Source organism: Pimephales promelas, chromosome 1 (genome assembly GCF_988280905.1).
Source record: "Pimephales promelas chromosome 1, fPimPro1.hap1.1, whole genome shotgun sequence".
Lineage (NCBI taxonomy): Eukaryota > Metazoa > Chordata > Actinopteri > Cypriniformes > Leuciscidae > Pimephales > Pimephales promelas.
In genome coordinates this window covers 30,765,570-30,774,081 of record NC_142769.1, presented here as the reverse complement: position 1 = coordinate 30,774,081, position 8,512 = coordinate 30,765,570, and positions in this window count along the sequence as shown.

Here is an 8,512-nt window from a genome sequence, read left to right as displayed (position 1 = left end):
ATAATAATACACATATCATTAATAATCTACTTAAATGAAATTAATAAACAATTTTGTATATTTCTCTTTGGTTATCCTTTTTATATTCTGTAGGAATACATTCAGACACCAATTAACTTTTCATCTTACAAATAAGTCACATTTCCCAACACAATGTGCAAAATGTTTAATAAAAAATACAGTAAATGACACACAATACGACTCAAACATTATTTTTTAAAATCTATCCAAAAAAGTGCGCTAATTTTGCAAAGTGGCACAAGAGATCACATCTGGTTTCCAGGCAGAGAATATAATGCAGGTTTAGCTCCACTTGTAGGGCCTTCACCTAACAGAAAGGAGCTTGAGATGAGCATACATCTGTATTCACTCAGGGGTGATTTACACAGCTTATCTGTTCATATGGAGGGTCTCAGTAAGGAAAAGGTTATTGCATTTTAGCCAATCACTTCACACTGTTAATGGGGCCAATAAGTCATCAAATGTTGCAATGTAAAAGGCTCGAGTAGGTGAAAGGATCTCATCAGACTCTGGATTACAAATGCTATGTCCGAAATCTTTGCAGGCCATATTTTTTGCATAAAGGCGACTTTTAAGTAACTGTTCAGTTCTGTTCAGAACAGACTTCCAGGCACCATACCTTCATGAGTAAGCTTTAGAACAAATAAATACTTAGTGATTACAATCCACATTTTTTGGTTGAGTCAAAGTTAATAAAAATTTACATTTATGAATAAACTGACTCTTTTAATTGAATTAAACATTAGATTTATATGTGCTTCGTTGCCTTTTTATTTCTGTGTACTATGGTAGGGATGACTTTAATGTAAATGTATTAGTGTTAGTGTTTTTGATACTTTTATGGTGTTTTGCATTCTTTTTTGGGATAAAGCTTCAGCCCCCATTGTAATGCCACTGAACCAACTTTTACGAAGACAGTGGGGCTTGACAGCCTTAGTCAAACGGGTTGGCGCATATGGTTGGGTCGCGGAGAGATTGTGAGATAGTGGTTAGGTCTCAACAGCAGGAGGGATGTAAAGGTCAGTAAGCTGGGCTGTGTTGAGTGGGGGAACGCCAGAGTCACTCTTGAGCCCTCTTGAGGTGTCGCGGGCTAGTCGATGAAACACTGAGGACAAAAGATGGCCACTTGAAGACCCTAGAGATGTGAGATGTCCCCTACTCTGCTCAATCCAGATGGTTGTCGTGCTGGTCCACTGGGGAGACCATACTGTAGTTGCAGCCGTCTTGTGTGCTGAATCTGACGCGCCAAGTACACTGCAGACATTAACGCCGGACAGAAGGAGAGTCACCATATGGAAAGAAGCGTAAATGGACGGAGAAGCATAGTTTACAGTAAAACTTCGTCTCAGTTTGTGCTTATCTTGGTGAAAGCCGAGTATAAATCAGCATGAAGTTTTAACATCTACTCTCATGTACTGGAAATCATGAAGACCTGGAAACATCCAGTGACTGCGGTGAATAGCTGCTAGCATCAAGGGAAAGACCTTGACAGACTGGAGAGACAGCTGACAGAAGGAAAAAGACCCCAATGGGGCTGGTAAGGGTTAGCTACACTTGTCGGCAGTATCCAGCTCCATGTTTTAGGATGCTGGAGACACCCACCCAATTGGCTTTTGAGCTAATTTCTACAAAAAACCATTCAAATTTGTGAAGAAGTTCTTGTGAAGAAGAAGAAGAAGAATGGCATTCTAAAAGCATCTAGGGTTGAGCTAGAGAGATATTTGGAGGACACACATACAGATGCAAAAAGGCATGAGCCTTTGTCAATTCCATCAGACATCCCACCTATCAATCCACCAGAATACAAAATAGAGGTCTGTGCACCTAAGTGGAAAGAGGTAGAGCAGGCTGTGAGAAAGGCAAGGGCTTCATCATTTCCAGGGCCTAATGGAGTTCCGTACAAGGAGTGCTTCAGGAGTTCTGCGAATTCTGTGGAAATTGATGAAAGTAGCATGGGAAAAACAGGTTGTACCAAGAGCATGGCGCAGAGGTAGATTTTGTTTATACCTAAACAAAAAGATGCTACAAGCATCAGTCAGTTTCGTCCTATTTCACTATTAAACGTTGAAGGTAAAATTTTCTTCAGCATTATTGCTCAGAGATTGTGTTATTAAAGAATGGCTTCATTGACATTTCAGTTCAAAAGCGGGTATTCCAGGGTTCTCAGGATGCTTAGAAGACATCAATGTTATCTGGCAAAGAATTCAGTCTGCTAAAAACGAGAGGAAGGAGCTCCATGTGACATTGAGCTCTTTACAAGTTTTAACATACTCCCATCACCAATAGTTTCTCCAAAATTTCTCCTTTCATATTTGGATGGTGATGAAATAATGACAAAAATTTCAGTTCTTTGGGTGAACTGATCCAGTGAGAGAACCTGAGAGAGCTTAAGATCAGCTTAGACGGTGAGATGCTGTGGTGGATTTATGGCAGCAGTCGGCAGCATTAACTTCAGGTGCACTTCACTTGCTGCCAGCAGGATTGCGCTTTCAAATGGCGGTGGTGCAAAAATATGCTTGTGATTTTGTATATTAACCTTATAAAGATCCAGCTAAATCCAGGAAGGCCAGTCTGTTTGACTGCAGAAGAATATCAGTGGTTTGCTTTATCAGACACATACTCAGCATAATAGCTGGTGATTATATTATCACTATCAAACTTTGAGTTTGAGACTCTGGAACGAACCACAGGAAAGAAGAGATAAAGATGGGGTTAAAGAATGTCCTTTGTGTATAAAGTCCACAGAACAATCTCAGTCCCTGTTAGGTTCAATGGGCCAGTTTTGTTGCTCACTGACTACCATATCTTATCCAGAGAAAGCCAAAATTAGAGAGATGTTGGGTTTGAGTTGGATGTTCTTAGAAACATTTGTGAGGATTAACAGGTGTAGATCATACATTGCTGAATGTGGTGGCAAGACCTCCTTTATTTGGTCACGGTCTTAAAACCTCTCAAAATGTTATAAAAATATGGAGCATTTAAATCTGTTATCCGGTGTTTAAATATGTCCCTGATGTACCAGGTAAACAGCCAGGTTTCAGATACCTGATTTAGCTGACTCAGATTGGGAATTCTTTCTGTGTTCTTTCGAGGGTGAGACAGGAAATGCCGTGTTACCACAAGTACATTCTACTGCTGTTGAGTCATGACACTGAATTTAATTTCATACTTTTAATCCACCTTAATATATTCCACACATACCACACCCAGTATAGCTCTGTGGATATTCAAATGGCTGAAAGGTAATGTAAACCAGGGCTGGTGATTAAACATAAATCACAATGTGTGAGCATAAATCACAAAGTGGGGCATTTTTCCTGTGAAACACGTGTCATTATTGCCTACACAACTTGTTTAAATTAAGTGGGAGAGATGTGCCTTTTATAGGCTGTTATTGTGTTCATGTTAGAGTCACCATGAAATTATTCAAAATCAACCATTCACATTTTTTTAAAGAGCCTATCATAGCATTTGAAATGTTCCTATTTTTGTTTTGGGAGTTCCCAAAAACAGTTTAACATGCATGCAAGGATAAAAAAAACACGTTATTTGTCTTATAATATGCATTTTACCCGATTTGCTCGACGACTCCCAAATCATTTGGAAAAGTGCTACTGCCAGAACCGGAGATCGACTGAATGGATTCAAAAAAAGGTAAAACTCAACAGTTTAACTCTGGGGGAGTTGTAAAATGAGCCTATTTCCAAAAAAAGTGGAGTATCCCTTTAAAAGTGTATTCCAACAATTTCAAACAAAAAATCCTGTAGTCACCACCGGCCTTTCGAAGGATACAGCCTCTGAATTGGGTCACAGCTATTTTGTTTTGACACATGTGAGATTTAAAAATGGCGCCACTGGAAAAGTGGAAATGCTGACCTTTATAATCTAAAAAACTGACCTATAATCATCACTCTCAATTCTCTGGTTTAAAATACACTTGATTCCAGAGCTCAGCAGAGCCCAAAATGTTTCATTATTTTAAACAAATGACTATGATTATGTTAATGATGATGACTATTATTAGATTTTGTTAGTATTATTTATAAGCAGAAAAATGTCCATCATGCCAAAACTGACAGATCACAGTAGGATTACACAAACAGACTGAGAGGTGTAGTGATTCTTCTTTTTTCCTATTGAGGAATAGCTTTACTGCTGAGTGATTGAAGACTTCCTTTACTAACATCGTATGGCCAAACTCTCCTAAAAGGAAAATAAAATTAGTGATCGTTCTGCAAGTGCAAACCTTTGGGAATATACAGGCACATCTGGCCTCACTGAGCATGTCTGCTTACTGTCTTTATCATCTTCAATTAAGCCTTGGCCTGATCAAAAGATCCCTTTCAGTGATCAGAAACAATGCATTCAGTTTTGTCCAACAGTGTTAGGAAAGAACTAGTTAGGGCCAACTGTAATACAAGGCTAAGAATAGAGTTCACATTTGTCAATGATTTATTGTTCTTGCAAACGACTAACCAGATGAGAGAGAGAGAGAGAGAGAGAGAGAGAGAGAGAGAGAGAGAGAGATAATGGGGCCTTGATGAAACCTAAATTAGTTTAAGTTCAACATACGTTTGTAAAACAACTGCAGATCTTTACATCATTAGCAAGTCTTGGCATTCAGGCTGATGATCATATTTCCACTCAGCTGGATCGCTTAACACCAAATATTATAACCACTTCTCTGATGTAGATTAAGGTAGAGATTATGGTTCTCCCAGATTGCTTGTTCAGTACTATGGATCTGTATTGACACACTGAGTCACAATTAAAATATCAAAATAATTCTGCAAACCATTAACCATGGACATGTTCCACTAGGTTTGAAAACATGAAAGTGTTGAAATGCTTTTGCTTTTTTGCTGTAGCCTATGTAAATTATTTTATAATTTAAAAGTTAAAGCTGCAGTCCAATGTTTTTCCTCTTTGTCGCCATCTCTGTTCAAAATCTGCAATTGCAGTCATTGGCGTATTTATCAACTTTACGTGAATTGTACTGCAACATCCTCAACACGGCACAGCGCAGATGAACACAACGTTTGAGGAGAGTGTGCGGTTGAATCACACTCACAGAATATTCTTTTTGGAAGTATGACCAACATAATAATTTTCACTGGAAATTGTCATCTGAACAAGTAAGAAAGGAATGTCTATCTCCAGATCAAATCACTGCCAAAGAAGTGATAGTCATATGCATAAAAAATACGATCATCAGTATTTAACAACATATAAATAAAAACTGCCTAATGTTACTGAATGAAATGTTGAGTTCTGTAGGATATGTGTTTCTAAACCAAGTTACTTGTGTTTTCAGTTTTCCACTTTCTCAGACAACACTGCTCCCTTGTGGGTGCAAGACAATTCAAAGTTAAAAGAAAGAAGTTCTGTACACAATCACTAAGAGTTGAGGTATTCCATGAGGTAGGCCTATAGTAATCAATTACTAAAGCCCAATTGAATATTTAAAGTTTAAGATTCAAGACCCTGGTTGGATGGATTCTATGTTTAAGGGATTAAGACTCTGTCATAAGGGATATTTTTGTGGCAATGATTGAATGACACTGTATTGGAGTGCATGTTTCCATGTTTTTAGAGTACAGTTTGTTCATTGGTGAGTAATCTGTGGCTAAATTTAAGTTTTTAATCGTGAATAATGCTGTAGAGATAAACAGAATCTGTTGATGATGGGAATAGACTGACAGAAAGTCAAGGGGGTTGGTTAATTCTCGCACCAGGTGACACAGAACACAATAATATTACAATAAAAAACAAGCGCTATGCGTGTGTGTGTGTGTACTGACCTGTTTAGATGTTGCACCTCTTAAAATTATATATCCAAAAAAAAAAAGAAAGTCTCTGTACTTTCAAAATTATGCATCTGTGCATCACTGTATAAGTTGAAGGACACAAGCAGTAAAAATTCACTGATATCTGATTAATGTCTTTCACTCTGTCTCTTCACTGAGTTAAAATAATTCCCTCAATCCCTCATCAGTCTGAGATGCACGCTGATGCTGAAATTTCAACACATTTCATCAGTTAGTGTCTCCACTGATGCAACCGTGGCCCAATAAGCTCTGACACTGGAGGAGGAGAGACACCTAGTGTTCAAGATGAGAAACACACACGGACTCACCTAGAAAGTTCTTAGAAGCATCCTTTAAATGTACTATAATGCAGCATTCATGTGCTATGGAAAATATGATATTTTCCACTTATAAACTGGTATTTACCAATGTGTTGCTTTCAAGTGCTTTTGTTGTCTATGGTTTTTTGTTGTAATGTGGTAAAAAGATGGTTATTTCGCTAAAACTGTTATAGATTGCTTAAGTCATCTGCTATAGCAGGAAAATGATTAATCAAATCTCAAACGGTAAATAATATGTTGTATATTTTCTAGATCATGAATAGTAGGCTACATATTTTTACCATTCACGGCTCTCGCGTTGCTCTCGGTTGCTCTCCGCCATTTTGAAAATGTCAAATGTTACCTCATCTTAGTGATGTTACGTATGACACTGAAGCTTCGATGCGCGTATCACATATGCGACACAATTTGTAGTGAAGCCCCGTATCGGGGTGTGTATTGGTTTTCCCAGAGTCACGTGATCTATGACAAATGAAGCCTCATTTTCTGTCCGATCACGTGCGAGTTTCGCTTTGGGTGTCAGAAGGCTCGAACTCCAGATCTCATTTAACGAGTCAACGTTGCCTCAGTCTGGTTGATGGGTGTTTGAGTGCTGTACTTTGAAAGTTAATAGCTAAATATAATTCATTAAATAACCAAAATGTATTTTTCACTACTTAGTCTATTCTTTTTTGTTTTGTCTTTTTGTTTTTGTAAAATCTTTGCACTTTGGTGGATTTGGTAATTTGGTGTTGGTATTTGGTTCCTACAGTTACTAAGCACTATCGCCAAGTGTCATATATTTAAAAACAGATGATCCTATCAGACAATGTTATATATTCATTGTGTGGGTGTGTACAGAGAGAGAGAGAGAGAGAGAGAGAGTAGGCCTACATTAAATCTTATTGAGTAATATATGCTTATATTATATTTTATTGCCACACTTTAATGGGAAAATGAATTTATTAAATGAACAAATCAAACACAAACATGTAAGGTTTTTATTTGTAGACGTAACATTGAAACGCTGTAGTGTGTTGCTTCATATGCCAGAGCTTCTGGCTGCTTTATTTTAAATAAGCACCAGATGGCGCTGTTCTCGACGCTCTCGAAGCTTTGAATCTTTTCCCGGAACAGTCAGTGGAAAGCCTCATTGCTTCATGAAGCTTCATTTCTCCATCCCTACCTCATCTTGATATATATATATATATATATACACACACTCATTGACGACTGCTGTCTACACAACAAAACATAAAATAAAATCAGGCCTGTTCCTCTCGCGATCTACCCTCTTGTTGCTCCTTCTTTTATGCTCCGCTCCTCCTTGAGAGATGCGAGACCGGTGCATCTCACAGGTGTCTTTCATTGCACTCACGCCACCGGCCTCGCCCTGTCCTCGAGCCGCCCTCTCACGTCCCTCGCCCTCATCCTGTTTGCCACAGCCAACTAACTAAGAAATTTTGTGTGAAATGAATTTCAAACTGGTGGCAGCTAACGTTAGCCTTGTACACGAAAGAGTGATTTCTCTGATGTTTGCGCTGTTATTAGTGGGTGTGGCTTGCGGAGCTGTGCAATGTATGTTGTGGGAGTTGTCTTTTGTCTTGTCTTTTCTCGGTCAAGAGGGCACCAAATTAAAAAAAAAAACTTTTACATTTCGACTACATATATGATCCACTTTCAATAAAGATTAATGTTGAAATGTGTGAAATGCTCCTTTAACATTGGTCCCGCTTCAGATGCCAAGATGCTATCAAGTGGTGTCTCTGGTCGTAATCAGTCCTTCACTGACCAATAGTCCATTAGCAGAATGATAACATTATGGGCAACAACAACAACACAACCTGTAACTGACATAAGTACTCATTCATTCAAGTTTCGACCTATAACCAAGCGGCAACATTCTAATCTGAAAAATGAATTAAGCCTACCAGGAAGTGCGCAAAACTGCAATACATTGAAAATCTGCAAGAGGCCGGTCCCAAAAGGGAGCAAATATCCATAGACCCCATGTTAAAATGTCAGTTTTCACAGCATAAAATCATGTTTTTACAGTTTGGTCCCATTAACATTTATTGTAATCTTCAATATGTTCCGCGTGCCTGACAACTGACTGGGGGGTGAATTTTTTTCTAACTCGTTATCGTATTTAGATATAAAATGTATGACAAATAAGGGCAGTTAACTTTGATTGACAGCTGATAACAGGCTGAGCCGAGTGGAATTTGACGTCTCGGCCATGATCTGACACAAAACGTCATACCACCTCTGTATCCTTTCTGAATATTTGTATTTCCCAAGATTTCCAGTATGGCTCCAGTAAAGTCTATGGGTGACGTAACAGACGCTTTGTCCATATTTTTT